At 43.6% G+C, this 17,739-nt stretch overlaps 1 long non-coding RNA gene across 1 annotated transcript; it reads left to right on the plus strand.

The window, feature by feature from the left end:
- Positions 1-393: 393 nt before the first annotated feature.
- On the plus strand, positions 394-16,583 carry LOC103160028. The gene is made up of 6 exons (XR_003483026.2): positions 394-4,714; positions 4,828-4,977; positions 6,397-6,483; positions 7,628-7,773; positions 15,945-16,088; positions 16,325-16,583. It is a non-coding gene; the product is annotated as an uncharacterized LOC103160028 (long non-coding RNA).
- Positions 16,584-17,739: the final 1,156 nt, after the last annotated feature.

The raw sequence follows: 17,739 nt of genomic DNA on the forward strand, positions 1-17,739 counted from the left end.
TAGTTAATATGGTGGGAAAAGTACTAATCCAGGGAAGACAAGTAGCCCTTGAATAAAAAAGAATAGATACCTTCCTGTCCCATGGTCTGTATATATGGGAAGCCCCTACCCCAGGAACCCAGTTCTTCAGCCAAGATGAGTAGCGGTGGCTATACCAGGATTACTATAGAATGGTCCAACAATGGATGGCACAAATACTTAAGGACAGCTAAATACTATCCCCTGTGAGAAGCCGTGGGCACTCAGTAAAGAGGAAAAATAGGCACCATCCCTCATATCTACTCATTGTAGACAAAGCAGAATGGGGGTGGGGGGAACCAGGATAGGAAACAGAGACACCAGGAAATATGGAGCTGAGTGTTGTTTCTCTCCTCTCTTCTTTCACAGGAAGACGCAGTGGGATATGCAGAATGCACCCAGCAGAGGTGCTACCTGGATAAAGAGAAGCAAAGGCTGGGGCTGACATGGAAGAGTGTGAACTGTACAGTAGATAAAAGCTAAGATTATCAATTCACTGTGGGCCCTGGTGTATAAATGCATCCCTGCTTATTTATAGCCACATGTGCCTCAGACACTCACCATCTCTAAACATGCACTGCGAGCACAAAACCCCACAGAGGTGGGATTCCCGGGGATGGGGGACAAAAACAATCTTAGCAGTGGACAGAAATAATATTTACCCCTGATTCCAAAACCAAAGGTATTGGGACTGGGTAGATGCCCCAACCATAAAGGGCTTGACATACAAGCTCGAGAAACTGGGTTTACCATAGGTCTCACGTAAAAAGCCAGGAGGGTGCACATTTGCAATTCCAATGCATGTGAGGCAAAGATAAATGAATCCCTGGGGCTTGCTGGCCAGTCAGCCTAGCTTACTTCACGAGTTCCACTCCAGCCAGAGTCCCTGTCTCAAAGAACCATTCGGCTGCTAAGGAATGATGTCGGCCTCTACATTCAAGCACACACATACATACAACTGCCCTTACCTGAATATCTACACACACACACACACACACACACACACACACACACACACACACACTAAATGACAGCAGGAACAACAAAGGAAATCCAAAGTTATCTTTTTCAGTAGGAACTCCTGGGTCTATTCTGCCTATTTGGAAGAAAATAAAAATGTGTTAGGATTCTGAAGTGAAAATTCCTTTCCCTTCAACCAAGACATCTGCTGCAGGAGCCCTTTATCTAGTGCTTTGTATACATATTTTTAATCCCATACAAAAATGATAGGATGTCAAGAAGGATCTATAATAACACCATTTTTTTTTTATTTCACTTCAAAGACTTGGCCATTTCTATCCATGTGACATTCACGCTCCTTCAGGGTCAAACAACATCTTGCAGCCTTCATAAAATGATTAAATATTTTAAACAGCTCCTGCTTATACCTCCACCGCCCCTGGAGACTGATACTGTTATCGTTTTTGTCAAAGGCAGTTTCCATCCGCATTTGTCATTCCTGCTTGCATTTATGAGTTATCAATCGCCACGTCAAAATGCAAAATAACTGATGTTCTTTGGGCGGTATTGGATGGTCTATCTGGGGCTTTTAATCAATGCTGATTCTTATTTTCCATACCCATACATAAATCTCTATGATTCCGGGCCACATATAATGCGTTTGTACAAAATGTGGTGACAGAAGCAGCAGTTACATTATCAAACATTACACCTCGGGGCTAACTGAGTACCAAGGGCTTTCAGAAGGGAACACTGGGAATTATTGTGCAGGAGACACAACCATCGTGAAGACTATAAGGAATTGGTTGTTGCCATTTATAAATCAACATCCTTCTCTATAATCTGTCTCACTTACATACAGTCCAAATTCCTGCCCCAATCCTCTGCGACTTAGTCATTTTTTTAAAGCAAAGTTTGCATAATAATGAACTGTGTTTTCTGATTTCTTCAACTTTTCCCCAGGGCAAAAATTCAAATAGCAGCATGCGACTTATTCAGGAACAGCTTCTTGTTTTTAACATACACTGGAATTTTCCGTGTTGTACCCCCACCCCCCAGTTGCTCTAGAAGAGAATTCGCTTTGCCCTATAAAAGGGCATTTGCCCAGCAGAAGAGCAATCACTATAGAAATCATCCAACAGGACATAAGTGCCCCGTGGATTCTAACACATGCAGACACCCAAGGCCATGGGAAACCACTCGGGCACCTTTGAAATGAAGAGGCAAGGGCATATAAATAAGCCCAGAGCAGAATACAGCACAGGTGTGCTGTCGCCAGAGCCCGGGAGTCCACAGTATCCACAGCTCCTTGAGAAGACTAAGACATAAAGAACGGCCTCCAAAGCTTTCTCCTTGTGATCATTGTGTCCTCTTGGATTTCACTGTAGCCTAATTGGTCTTTAGTTCCACTCTACCCCCCCCACCCCATCCCACTCCTCAGGCAGAGTAACTGCTGTCAGTTAGCAATCCTGGCAGCTGAGCTGTTGACAGGGCAGCACTTGCGCTGTAAGGGACTCTGTCTTAATGAGTACTTTGGGATTTACAGCAAGAATCAAGAACCAGAAAGATTGCCACTGCAACAAACTTTGATTCCAAGAAGGCACTGCGGTAGTGAAAAGATACCTCCCAGCATCTGAGATATGAAATCAAGTAAAAAAAAAAAAGTAAATAAGCGTGGTTGGGGATGAATAATGGTTCAAATCCCATTAAGATAAGAAAACTCAGAGGTACACATAAACCAGGGTCTCTTCTGGAAGGCAGTCTCAAAACAGCTTCTAAACAGTGAATTCAGAGCTGCACCAGTGTGATGAAATGGCTTTCAGCACCACACTTCAAGAGGCAATATGTTCTGCCTTGAATTCAAGCACTCCCAGCTTAACCAAAGCGGCCAGTAGCCAGCCTCATTTGGCACTATGTGTGTTCAACGAGCAGCATGCGAGAACTTCAACATTTAGTCATCTGAACACTGGGGAACTTACTTGCTCACCCCATAGGAAGTTGCCACCACCTCTGCAATTTCAAAGATTACAGCAGCCTTTGAACAGCCCCATGAGGTCATTAGCAAGGTGACACACTCAGAGTCTAAGAACAGCTTCCTCTCATGTCCTCAGTCCCATCCAGACCAAGTGTGACTCCTCTGGTGTTTGGTACATCTTGGTAATTGAAAATAGCTCTCCTCTGAGATTTTCTGGCTGTGCTTGTTGGGATAGGACGTGTGTCTCCTCACCATTGTGCCCATCCATTTCCTCGGCACAATCTAAGAACTGCCCTCAACCAAATGCTACCTATATTGACCATGGCCACCATTTCCTGTCAGGCTAGGTCACAGTCAAACAGCACTACAAAGAGGCTTGTGGGATAGCTCAGTTGGTAAAGTGCTTGCCTTGCAAGCCTGAGGACCCAGAACCCATATGAAAAGGTCAGGTGTGATGCTGTGTGCTTGTAGTATAGGTGCTGAGCAGGTAGAGACAGTTGGTTGCCTGCAGCTCACTGGCCGACAAGTCCAGCCTAATTGATGAGTTCCAAGCCAATGATAGAACCTGTTTCAAAGGAGGTGGATGTCATTCCTGAGGGAGGCAACCCAGGGGTTGTCCTTTGGCATTCACATTCGAATACAGACACATGTAAACTCCCCCACAAACACATACATGCATTAATAAAGTACAGACATTAAAAAGTCCAAATAACAACAAAAACAAAACAATTAAGAAAAACAAAAGCCCAAGCACCGTGGCTACCATCATTCTAAACGCTGCTCCTTTATCTTCTCTGCCCAAGATTACTCATTTACTCCACAGATACACAGCCATCCTTCTGTATCCTTGGGGAACCGGTTCCAGAACCTCTGAGGATACCAAGATCTGTGATGTTCAAGTCCCCCATATTTTGATGTGGCTTTTTTTCTGCACACTTTAAGACATCCTTAGGTTATTTATAATATCTATTGCATTCTAAATGCCTTATGATTAGTTATATTGCATTATTTTGAGAATAATGGCAAGAAAAGAGGTATAAACATGTTTATTTTCCTTTTTCTTTTCTTTTTTTTAAGAGATACAGTCTCCTATAACCCAGGCTGGCGTTGAACTAATTGTGTGCCATGGATGTCCTTGGACTTTAAATCATCCTGTTTCTACCTTCTAAAAGCTAGGATTACAGCCATGTACTGCTAAGTCTAGTTTGTAGTATTGAGGACTGACCCCAGAGACTCACAAATTCTAGCCAAGCACTACACCAACTGAGCTATACCCCACCTCTTTTTTTTCACCATTTTTATTTGCAGTTTGTCAAGCAAATAGATGTAGAACCTATGGATTCAGAGGGCTGATTGAATAGGCACAGTGCCTACTATGTCTCAGGTGTGTGCAAGACTGTAAGACAGGGTGATGTCCTTATTACAGAACGCCTTGGCATACACAGAGAGGGCTTGAGGGTGGTCAGATCTTGGTGGCAAAATTTGCCTTGTGTGTTTTCTTGGACAATAAAAATTTCTTTGTGCAATGACTAAAGTAATGCAAAGCTGAGCCACAAACTATGTTAGGGATTGATTCTTCTTTGGCTGAGATCATTTTGTCTCCACTCAACGGGACACTTTGACTGACACAATGCCCTTGGAAGAGGATGCCTGTTCCTTTCATTTAGTGCAGGCTAACCTGGGACAGACGCCTTGAAGAACAAAAGAAAGGAGCAGTGCTAACAGAGATGTTGTGGTCCTGGGGAAGGATATAGGATAAAGGTACATGTGTTGCCTCTAGGAACTAGCCCCGAGATGAGTGCATCCTGGGGTGGGAGAGATGTGCAATGTGCTAGGTAATTTATTATGTGTTCCTTCTTCCTGTTTGCTTACAGAATTGTTTCGGTGTGGCTTGAGTACAAGCTCAGCGTCCAGCCTTTCAACTTAGCAACAGGAAAACCTTAGACATGTGGTGCCCTCTATTACAGCATTTTTGCAAAATTTCCAAAGAAGCATTGGCCCTATCCAGGGATGTGTTTTGTGGGGTGAGTGGGATTGACTACCAGCATCCAGGCATAAAATGTCCCCAGTGCTGCTGGGGGATGCACAGGGCAGCACAGAAGGTTCTATCCCTAAATGTCAACAGTGTCGAGTTGAGAGATACTGATTAACACATGGCCAAGCTTAAGAAATCTTGATTGACATGTGACAAAGCTTTCCCAGAGTACAAAGGAAAAAAAGGAAGAGGAAAGAAAAAAATGATGCAGTGTGAAATGTGAATTTATGTATTTCAGTCAGACCTCAGTGGGATGGTTCTGTAAGTAAAAGCACCACGCCCCACGCCTGGTGGCCTGAGTTCCATCTTCTGAACCCTCATAAACATGGGAGAGGCCGACTCTTGAAAGTTGCCCTCTGACCTCTACATGTGCATCATGCTGTGTGCACACCACACTCACATATCATGCACACACATGCACACACATGCAGTAAGGATAGATAAAATAAAAACTTATTCCCACTAGTGTAAGAAAAGAGTGTATGTTCCCCTTTTCTGCTTGATAAATGTTTATTAATTTTTGCCTCACTGAAGTGTATACTGTGTGTGCACATCTCTTCTACAAAAGCCCACAAAGTATGGCTATAGTTGTCATTATGACATATTTAAATATCCAAATTACACTTGAATTGAAATGACTTGCTTTGGAAAAAAAGCAATGTTTTTCATATTTATTTTAAATTTTGGATGAATTACAGCCAAATACAGTTAAATTTAATTTCTGGATTCATGAGAAACTACGCATGATGACTGTTTTTTTGCCTTGTCATAACAGCATATGTGTCAATATTTCTGGGTGAAATCAAAGACAAATTCCAAATGACAATTTTGCAAATGATTCCCCAAACAGAAAGCACTGAGAAATTTGGCAAAGGCTCCATGCTCCCTCTGTCCATAACCTTGGGATAAATGCTTGATATCTGGGAAGGATGAGTTTCTCAGCACAAGGTAAATATTCTGGGCAGCAGGGGCTCTTGGGGCTGCCGAGCCTTCAGCTGATTCACAGCCCTCCAGCTCAGTGGTCTGACCTTCCCCAAGTCGTTTTAACCCACTGGACCCTTCATTTCCTGTTCTGAATTTACTTCCTGGGAGTTGCTGCAGGCTTGCAGAGACACAGGATATGGAGGAAAGCTTCACTTACTATTTTATTATTATGACTACAGTTGTAATAACTCCTGAGGATAGAGTGTTAACAAGAATTCCTCAGCGTGTTAGTATCTGTGTACTATAACAAAGACCACAAATTGGGGCATAAAAACAATAAAGATTTGCTTCACAGACTCCCTGATCAAGGTATTCAGGGGAGTGAGCCCCTGATTCACTCTGGGCCTGTCATACACCACTCTCGTCTTTGCCTCTATTGTTGTTACATGTGCTGTGTTTATCTAGGTCTTTTCTCTTCTTATAGGAGCACCAGTGTTGCTGGATTATAGCACACATTAATTCAAAGTGACCTCATCTTAATGTATTATATCAGCAAAGACCTTATTACCAGGTAAGTTTGCCTTCACAGATGCACGTGGGGGAGATGGACATAGCATTTGGAAATACACTTTCAATGCCAGAACTGATTCAAATAAAAACCCTGAATGAGCTAGCTGGCTTTGGGGATTTTAATTGAAACAAGAAGAACCCATCCCTGTCAAGGTATCTTGGCTGGTTGGTGGCCACATGAGGACATGAAGAAGTCACTGAGAACCTCATGCCCTAGATACCCCACTGAAACACCCTTGTGGAGTGAGGAACGAAGCATACAGAAGCAGTAAGTGACACAACAGTGACCCTGAGGACACCGCCTAGCAAGGTTTGCTGTTAGCACCCGTGGAGTGTTCAGGAAGCCTTTGTGGTGGCAGTGAGCTTGTGTGTTCCTGCCCATGTTGCAAGGAAGGAATTACAAGACAATTCCACATTCTGGGAACTTGAGTGATGTGCTCAGGGTGTAATGGCGTGTCTGATAAAAACTTTAACTGGATTCTTCTGCGGCCTTGGGGCTGACTGAATTTTAGCTTTCCGGGGGTTCTTAACACAGAAATTCACATCAGGTCAACAAGTCATGACCAAATCCTTATCAAAAAGTCTTTTGTTATTGGTTGAGCTGTGTCTTCCCAAACTACGCATGTTGAAATCTTAACCCCCTAGTACCTAAGAACATGAAGTTATTTGTAAGTAATGTGTTTAATGACAAATACACATTGAAATGAGGCCTTGAGGAAAAGTTCTAATACAAAAACGACTGCTGTGTTCTAAGAGAGGAACTCTGGACAGACACACAGGGAGAGCAGCGTGGGAGGGTGAAAGAGAAGGCCCAGGTGTTGCCTCTATATGCCACAGAATGACAAGTGGTCTTAGACTTCTAGTCTTCAAATTGTGAAGTGCTTTCACCACTTAGTGTGGTGTATGGCAGCCCCAGTGAACTAACTCAATGATCATTCTATTCAGAACCCCCCAAGGGGGGTTGAGTACCCTGTTATGGGAGAGGCCTGAGTATCGAGTCCTCCCCGGGTGCCTGAGACACTTGTTCTTCAGATGCTACTTATTCACTTTGTGCCTGAATGTCTGGCAACTGGGAACTCACTGTCCCAAAACAGTGTACCATTTTGAGACAACCCAATTATTGAGACATCCTTTCTTTACTGTAGTCTGCTTCCTGGAGTTGTAGCCCTGACCTCTGAAAGCAGACCACTTCCTCTTCATCTTGGCCATGGGTACTTGAGAGGAGCAACCGAGTCCCTCATTCCTTATCTAGCCAAGTGATCACACTTCTGAAAATCAATTCTGCACTGAGGTATGTCCCTGATGCTGCCTAATGGTGCCAGTGCCTTCTCTATCCCTCCTTCTGTCTGCATTCCTGCTTCCAAGAACTATAGCAACCCATGGCTTCCTAGAGCCCAGGTGACACGGCTTGGCTCTAGTTGCCTGTAAGGCATGTTCTGGTTTTGCTTGGTGACCTGCAGTACATAGTGGGAACTTTGCCTTCTCTGAGACAAATGTGGCAAAGATTTTAGAGCTCTTGGCAATCAGGAAGAAAGCCTGCCTCAGAAAATGAGTCTTCCCAGTCTGTGAGATGAGACACTGGAAATGACAGAGAAACTTCCTTTGTCTCACATAGACATGGTTGGCCAGAAACACTGTCTGCCTGGGTCTTCTGCGTAAAAGGAATCTGATGCCAATGGAAGCCTGTCTGCATTTCAGTGTGTAAATGTGGTCATTACTTGCACGGAGGGTCAGAACATTGCCTTTTTCTTGCCACCTGCTCCTGTCTCTAGGATCGTGTCACTGGGTGAATCATGCTAAAGGTTAATTTCACTTCATTCAGATGAAACCACAGAGACCTAGAAGAGTGCTTGAAGTTCCTCTCAGCTGGAGATCTGTTCTAGAGAGAAGACTGTGTCCTGAAAAACTGGCCATTTAGTCCTTCTATTCATTTTCTTCTTAGGTTTCCTGCCCCCACCTTTCCTTAGCCCTATCCTCATACAAAGATTTTGGTCCCTGTCAGTTAGTCTAGTCCACTGCCTGACATGGTGAAACATGCCTGCAATCATAGCACTGGGGAGACTGAGCAGTATAGTAAGATTGTGTCTTAAAACTTCTTAAGCAACACCCCCAACACAAAACAAAAATCCCAGTGCATCAAAACCCAACAGTTTCAGCAGAAGAGGGAAATGAGGCATTATTATTATTATTATTATTATTATTATTATTATTATTATTATTATTTTATTATTATTATTATTATTATTATTATTATTATTATTATTATTATTATTATTATTATTATTTTATTATTACTTGGTGCCTCATCACCTTAGAATGTCTCTCCTAGTAATGTTGCATGTCCTAGTCCAACACTGGTCAAGGGAGCCAAACACCAGTTCTTCATGTAACAATTTCTTATGAAACCAGTGACATCACTCTCTATCATGTGCCCATTCACTAAACTAGAGACTGATGGGCCATCCCTCCAGATGCTGAAATACAGCATAGAGAATTACAATCACAGGGTATTTGTAGCCCCAAAGATGAGATGGCGAGATGGCTGGTGGAGCCATCAGCACTCCACATTGGCGATTTTCGGGGCAGACACAGAGTCAAAAGCAGTTCACAAACTCAACCTCCACAGGAGGGAAAGTGAGGTCAAGGTTAGCTCTGAGTTCACAAGGTCACCCTTGTTCAGTCAGCATCTTCTTGGGAAATGAAGCCATGGAAGTTTCTTGGCGATTCTTTGAAGTTGTTGTCTGAGTCTCCAGGAAGCTGGCAGTCAGAGTCCTTTCCCATGTCGCCTCTTTGGTATGTCCTTTCTCCTTGGCTCATCCCTCCTACACTCCCACTCACTGCATGGTGACTGGATGGCTGCAGCCACTGCAAAGCAGGACTCCCTGCCTCCCACTTCTGCCTGCCCCAGTTTGTCCTATACATAGCTGGCAGGATAATCTCCTAAGAATGCTATTTTCATCAAGCTACTCCCCTGCTCTGAAGCCCACAATAGCTTTGCATTATCTTTCCTCAGCCCACTTCACTCTTCTCTGACCTTGCTTCCCCCTGACCCCAGAAGTCCTCTTCTCTGCTGCTGTGACAGTTCCCCTAGGCTTCTGCATGGGTGTCTTTGCTGCCATGGCTGTCTCTGTGCCTCGTGGAGGCCTGAGATCCAAATGTCTCACTGCCTCCCCTTTCTGTTCTACAGTCGGCTTCTCATAGTCCATTCCCATTTCCAACAAGCTCTCTGAGTAAAGACACCCCTAGCTCGCTGAGACTCTCCACTCTAGATTGTCATGCAAGACATCCTGTTTAGTTGGGTTCAGAATGTGGTTTGCTTCGTGGATTCGAGTATGAGCCACTGTAGGCAGAGATCTTAATGGGTACCTGTGGGGGTTTGTGGGATATAGGCTTGGGGAGAGGAGGCATAGGTCTCTCTTGGGGTTCTGGTCTGGTCTGTTCTCAGAGAAGAGCTGAGACTGGATGCCCGGAGCGCTGACTCTGGGTTATCGGTTTCTCTTGTAAGTGATTTCTCTTCAATAAAATTAACCTATGACACCCCTATCCCATGTATTCCTCTTACAAGCCACCCAATTCTTTTCCATTCTCACTTGATTAACCTCTGCAATAGTCACTTTAACATAAGGATTAAGGACCTATTATGGAGGCTCACACAGCCCAAATTGGGTTCGGCCATTAACTTCCCAAGTGACCTTAAACAAGTTACTTAGCCTATTTCAGCCTCAGTTTCCCTATCTGTATGGTAGGCAGAGTGATGCCGCTTTCTCAGGTTGCTTCTCAAGGGATAAATCATGAGTATGTCAAGCACTTGATATGTCCTCATGGAAATGGAAGAACCATTCTTGCCCCATGTGTCAAAGCAGACAAGATTACAAGACCCATATGCTTGTGTAGATAAAGAGAAACAAACACTTGATTTTCTAAGATACTGCCACTATTCAACTTTTTTATTTATTTGTTTAAATTTTTTAAAAAAATATTATTGTGTGTGAGGGGATGAATATATGTTGTGGCATGCTTTTGGAAGCCAGAGAACAACTTGGGGGAGTTGGTTATCTCATTCTACCATGTAGGTTCTGGGGATTGAACTCAGGTCCTCAGACTTAGTGGCAAGCACCCTTACCCACTGGGCCATATCACTGCTCCTACGTATTTGTTTTTATGTTAGGAATGGAGTCTAAGTACTCTACCACACTAACCACACCCACACTCTAGCTCCAGCAACGCTCTCCCTTTTGAATTGTTTAAATTTCTTGAAGTTGGATTTCTGATTGCTGCTTTTGGACTTTCCTGACTTCTATCGAGCAAAATGCATGTTAGGAAACATTTTAAACTTGCGAGCTCCTCATTTCGTTACACCAGTGGGTGATAGCTATTGAACATGATATAATTATATAATTTACCCCTCCCTTTCATTCCTCCAAATCATCCATGGCCTCCTTTTTCATTAATTGTTGTTACATGAATATGTATATTTATATATAACCCAAACATAACCTCCTTAGTCTGTGTAATGTTACCTGTATGTATGTTTTTAAAGCCGACCATTGGGATTGGCTAAACAATTAGTGTGCTCTTCCCTGGTGAAGACCACTTCTACTTCTGTCATTCCTTAGTTGACTGTAGTTCTTTGTGTAAGGGGAAGGCGTTTGGGGCTTTCCCCTGTCCATGTTAGAGTGTCTATTGCTGTTGTCATTGTACAGATTATGTTTAGGCAGTCATCTGTGTGAGACTTTATGGGTGTGGCTTCTGATGTTACTAGGAACCACAACCTCACAGAAAACTCCTGGAACCTCTGGCAATTTCTCTTTCTTTCCTTCTCCCTCCCTCCCTCCCTCCCTCCCTCCCTCTCTCTCTCCCTCCCTCCCTCCCTCCCTCCCTCCCTCCCTCCCTCCATCTTTCTCTTTCTTTCTTTTGTCCTTCCTTCCTTCCTTCCTTCCTTCCTTCCTTCCTTCCTTCCTTCCTTCCTTCTCTCTCTCTCTCTCTCTCTCTCTCTCTCTCTCTCTCTCTCTTTCTTCCTTTCTCCTTTTCTACAACATTTCCTGAGCCCTGAGTGAGGGATGTTTTGTAGATGTAGATCCATTGGGAATGCCCTCCACAACTCTGCATTTTGATTGGTTATATTCTTATGTAGTGCAAAGAGACAATTTCTCCATGAGTGGTGAGGACTACACATAGCTGTGAGTATTATACGGGCATAGATTTAGAATATAGTTAGGGATTATACTGGTTTAGTAAAGTGGTGGGTTTGGGTTTCCCTCCAAGATCCACGACTTCACTAGCCATGAATAGTTAGCTAGGTTTCTCATAGCAGACATGATCCTCGTGTGGGACGTGCCCATCACATGCTGTCCCCTGAGGAGCTTCTATGGAGAAGAAGACTTCTGTCCTATCTGTGACAAAGAGCCACACCTTTCTCTCTCTCTCTCTCTCTCTCTCTCTCTCTCTCTCTCTCTCTCTTTTTCGGGGTGGGAAAGAAAGTGACTGTCAAGGGACACAGTGTCACCCATTCATATTCATATATTTATTCATGTCAACCAGGCCAGATTTTGGCAAACTTATTCCTCCAAGTGCTCTATAGCCAATACTTTAGGGAGTCTGTCATTACTACTTCTATTTTTTCATTAGTATAGTAGAAAACAACATCTGCTACCGCCCCAACCTAGCTAAATAAATTTGTGTCTTAGGTTTTCTTTCTAAGGATTGGATACCATGATTCTGATGGCAAAACCATCAGGATACCAAGACTCTGATGGCAAAAGCATCAGTTGATTCCATTATTATTGTTGTTGCTTATCATTATTCTTCCCTGGATTTTCTACACTGCCTGTCAAGAGGCATGGCTGATGGGCCCTCTCTGGCCTGGTGGAGCCCCTTTTGGTCCTGAAGGTCAAATGATGTCATCTGTCTTTTAAAGAATGATGTGGTATCTGTGAAAATTACTCCAGGCAACACTCAGCTTCCTGAAATATCATTGCCAAAGACTATCCCAGATAACAGAATGTGGGAGCAAACTCAATGGCACCGAGGAGGCTCTAGGATCAGCTCAACAACTGAAGAACTGACTACACCAAGGGAATAAGAAGCAGGAGTGAGTGCAAAAGTCTGCTACCCAACACAGCAGTGTGCGCACATACCCAGATCCCTGTCTGTCACGTGCAGGGCTGTTCTCAGAATGGCAGTCTGTTCTACATTTATTCTTCAGAACCAGCAAATTGCATTGGCAGAGCAAAGCTGTCACATTGGGTGGCATTTGTTACATCCATTATTTTACTTAAGTTTAGACATCTATTTGCAAAATCAGATCCTACTTTAAAAAATTGCAGTGTTTCGCAACATTAAACAAAATGACAAGCTGTAAAAAATAAAGTTGATTAGTAAGCAATGCATGGGGGAAAAACTCTCATTCAGGTTCCAAAATGAAGACTTAAGTTGAATAATAGAGCAGTTATCATTCTTACAAGCAGGAATATGGTTTAGAGTTTGGTGTGAATATTTGAAATGAGAGAGCCCAATTGTCTATCAGCCCTGTCTTCTCTCCTCCACATGATCATGGAGCCTGGGTGGGCTTCTTACCATCACATCAGCTGTCTTGGTCCTTTGTGGTAGTTTGAGTGTAATTGCCCCCACAAGCTCATAAGGTGGCATTATTAGGAGGTGTGGCTTTTTTGGAGTAGGTATGGCCTTGTTAAAGGAAGTGTGTCACTGTGGAGGTGGGCTTTGAGGTCTCATATAGGTTCAAGCCATGCCCAGTGTCTCAGAGCACTTCCTGTTGCCTTTGGGTCAAGATGTAGGACTCTCAGCTCCTTCTCCAGCACCATGTCTGCTTGTACACCAACCACCATGTTGCACCATGATGATAATGGACTGAACCTCTGAAACTGTAAGCCACCACAACTAAATGTTTTCCTTTATAAAGATTTTCATGATCATGGTGTCTCTTCTCAGTACCCGAAACTCAACTAAGACACCTTTCATTCACACCATCTCATTGGCCTAGTCCCAGTGTATTGAGCTTTGTGCCTACACAGTCTAAGTCACCTACTAAGAAGAGTTCCCTTGTACAGCTTCTGTCAGGGATCTGACATGTAAGATCAACTTTTGCAAAGGGAAGATAACACATACTAAACCTGTGTACTAGTCAGTTTCTTCAGGTAAGTGGAGCTGATAGGGTATACACACACTGTCACTGTCTTGACATGATGATCAGGCTTAAGATTTGTCATTGTCACAAATGTACAAAAGTGAAACACATTTAGAAGAAACCATGCATTGAATTTTGATCTTTTTCCAATGTACTAGTAAGTAACTTTCTTATTGCTATGTTAAAAAATATGACCAAAGGAGACTTATAGAAGGAAACATTTAATGAGTTCACCACTGTCAGGGCAGAGAGCATAGTAGCAAGTGGGCAGGCATGGCACTGACACAGAAGCTGGGTGCTCACGTCCCACTCCACAAGCAGGAATCAGAGAATGCACCGGGAAGGGCATGAGTCTTTTGAAACCCCAAGCCCACCCCCTGTGACATATCTCCTCTAACAAGGCCCTATCTCCTTATTCATCCCAAAGAACTATATAAACTGGGGACCAAGTACTCAAACATATGACCCATGAGAGTTATTTTCATTCAAACCAGCATACCCAGGATGATGGTTAGTGGTAGGGTACAGTCTCATGATGATGAGTGGTAGGTAGCAAGCTACCTTCACAAGAGCAAACAACTGATACACTATAGCATTCCGTGTTGCTAAGTTATGGTGTGCTGTAAGCTGCGTGTATCATGTGTGTTTGATTTATGTTAGTTATGATGGGCTTATAGGGATATACTATAAAATAGTCAGGAAGCATTTGTATGATACACACACACACACACACACACACACACACACACACACACACACACACACACGCAGGACTAGTTTATTGGTTATGGAGGACCACAAAATACCACTTGCAATGTAAAAAGCCAAGAAATCCAGTGGATGAATTTAGTCCAAATATGAGGTCCCATTCACCTGGAGTGTGGGATCCAAAGGCTGGAGAGGAGGTACATCCTAGGCCAAGTAGGTAAAATGAAACTGTACTTCGTGACTCCTTTTGTTGTACAAGGAATCTCAGCAAGTTGGGTGGTGCCCACCCAAGTAGGACAGACCATCTGCTTTCCATGGTCTACTGATCCTAGTGTGGGTCTCCTCCAGGAATACCATCCCAGACACACCCAGACTTATCATTTTGCCAACTATTTCAGCATCTCTTGGCTCCATCGAAGTAGCATGAAATTAATCATCAGTGTTTGAACTTTACTCAGATTTCATAGTAAAAGTATAGTGTAACTTACGGATAATTTTGGAGAACTAAAACTGGTGATGGGTTGTCTGTGTCTCGTGGGATGTCCTGCCTATGGGCCCAAACTCCTGTTTCCACAACTATCTTAACACTGGATCACCTTTAAGTGATTGCAGTATTCTGCCTTGAGCATCTCTATAAAGTTCTTCCCAGGTGCCCTGCCTTGGAGCTGGCTGATAGGTTCAGGACACATGTCCTATCTGAACATCCCTCTAGTGAGATTGCTTCAACTTTCCCTCTCCCTCCTTCTCACTGAACCCTTCCTCCCAGGCTCTCTGAAGTTGGCAAGTTCTAAAAACAGGGCTCCCTATGCTATGGAGTCTACAACCCTCATGCTGGAACTGGAAGATGTGAAGAAGGCATTAGCTTCCCTGGGTCAGGCTTCGGAACTGCTGTGGTGATGCAATTTGGGATGTGGTTTAAAGACAGTCATTTTCCAGGGAGAAGAGGCAGAGGGAAGGAACCCTGGAGCTGGCTCTAGAAAAGCTATAGCACACATATGTTTGTTTGATTTTTGCTTCAGGGTTTCATAGTCTCACAGTCACTCAAATTTGTCTCTGTGATGTGACAATGGCAATGAAGAATGTGCAATGGGAGTGTGACTGTGCAGATACAATTCTATCTATAAGCTCAGGCTGCCCTACTCAGTGGTCACTGGTGAGGTCTGGCCAATGCAAGGTGTGTGTAAGATGGAAGAGCAAGAAGAGGAGGAAGACTGGTGTTTTGCTCCCTCTCCTGCCTAGGTAGCAGGTCTTCTCTGTGTGTGACCCTGTCCTGGACTCTCTGTGACTTCCAGATTCCAAGCATAGTATCTTTCTAAACCATTAATCAGTTAATTGATTACAGAATCTCAATATGTTGTCCAGACATATTGAGCCTACAAACCTCCTGCCTCAGCTTCACAAAGATTATGTTTGTGCCCCCAGACCTATCCTGGATTTCTCTGCTTGCACACCCACACCTGCGGATGTTAGCTTACTCCATTCTTGGCTCTTCAGCATCTCCTTTGCTTTGGTCCAGGCATTCTGTACATTTGAGTCTGTTAGACTCTGCTTGATTCCGGGTCAGAAGTATTTCACTTATTTATAAACACTAAGCACACTATCTTTTTCAGGTGCCATCTTCAGAAAAGGCTTATTTTTTAACCCCAAAGGGACACATTTAGGAAGGCAGCCTCTCTTCTGCACTGAGAACTATGGAGAACACAGCTGAATCCTCCACCCTGGGGCAGCCAGCCACATCCTGGATCTGGGACCAAGTGAGTTGGCTATAAACTACAGTGACCTTTCAAAATACCACAGGGCCATGCCCTTGGGCATCTCACAGTAATTGACTATGGGTTTTGCAGTCAATTAAGAATATTTTAAACACCCTGTTTCTTGGTAAGAATTAATAATTTTAAGGCTATTGTTAAAAAACGACTATATAAATAATTCTATTTTCAGAATTATTCCACTTCTTGTTTTAATTCTCATTTTTCTCTCTTACATACAGGACTGTGATTCAAACAACTATACATTGTCCACATTGCCTTTGCCCCAGTTTCACTTTGTAATTTCTGCGAATTCAAGATGGAGAGTCCAATTTAAGAAAATGCATGGTCCCAAGGCTCCCACACGTGCAGCAGGACTCATCTCGACCTTTTTGTGATTCTGAAGATGTGGAGTCCACATGGAAGCATCACATGGACTCATAATTATTGATCCCTGGGGACTCAGACTATTTCAGCAGGAATAAAAGACAATGGATATGGTGTGGGCAACTGTGTCGTTTTAATGAAACTCACACTTCCAGCACAGAATGAAGAAAGCCCAGACTCAAAGACATTCAGGACAAGCTTCTTTTCACATGTCCCAGCATGCCTGTGTACACTGGTTCATGTTTACTCCTTACTGAGCGGGAGGGTAGGAGTTTGCTGCTGTTATTAGACAACATGGGGACCAGCAGAGACTAGCTGAACTTGGATATTCTCACTGCTCATGAAAGCGAGAGTCAGAGACAATCCAAGAGACAGAAGAGCAAGAGGGAAAAGGAAACCGTGATGGCGGGGCACAGGGACTTTTTTTCTTGAGAAAGTGAATAATGTCATCGTTGATTTAATTAGCAGATCCTAGATGTGCTGACAAAGGAGGTTTTCTGGGGAAATGCACTGGGTTGTGTCAATGGTCTGAGTGATTAGGCAGAGCCTAGTTCCTGGTAATAACAGACGAACAACACAATTCGCCAAAACTCAAACAGTGCATAAATCAATTTGCTGGGAATTAACCACTAGCTTCAAAATTAGGGGTTACTTGACAGGGTTTCAGTGGTCATGTTGTCACAGACTTGTATTTCTAGCTGCAACTTATCCACTATCAATACAGAAGCATCTCATGACTATAGACAGATTCTGGGGAAGGCAGAGAGCCCTAGCAGGAAGGAGAGTGCCGGGGATAAAAGAGGGAAAATGCTTGCTTTTCCAGTCGGTCTTGGTGCCAGATGCTCCTGATGTTAGCAGGGGCACTGTGAATGAGGGGCTGTGTTTTAGAAGTCTTTAGAGGTCATATGACCCCTCTCCTAAAGAGCTTAACAATTTGTTAAATGCAATGCCTGAAAGTGAACCCTGGCCCCGATAAATTAATGGAAAGCAGAAAGGCATCCTGAGGTCACTCAGCTGGGGACTAAATCCATCACATCCTCAGGGCACAATGCTGCGAGCCTTCAGGATAAATGCTGGGACCAGACACTCACAGGGCACTCTGCTGTAAGGAAGGAAGAGGGAAAGTAAAGAGATTCAAAGACCAGGTGTTTTTCATAGAAGCTGAAAAGCTACAATCACAGCTAGCATGGGCCCTATCTATGACACTCCTGAGCTTATACCCTAAGGATCTAATTCCTGCTATGGAACTACAGGCTCATCCACATCCATT

Source organism: Cricetulus griseus, chromosome 2 (assembly GCF_003668045.3).
Source record: "Cricetulus griseus strain 17A/GY chromosome 2, alternate assembly CriGri-PICRH-1.0, whole genome shotgun sequence".
NCBI lineage: Eukaryota > Metazoa > Chordata > Mammalia > Rodentia > Cricetidae > Cricetulus > Cricetulus griseus.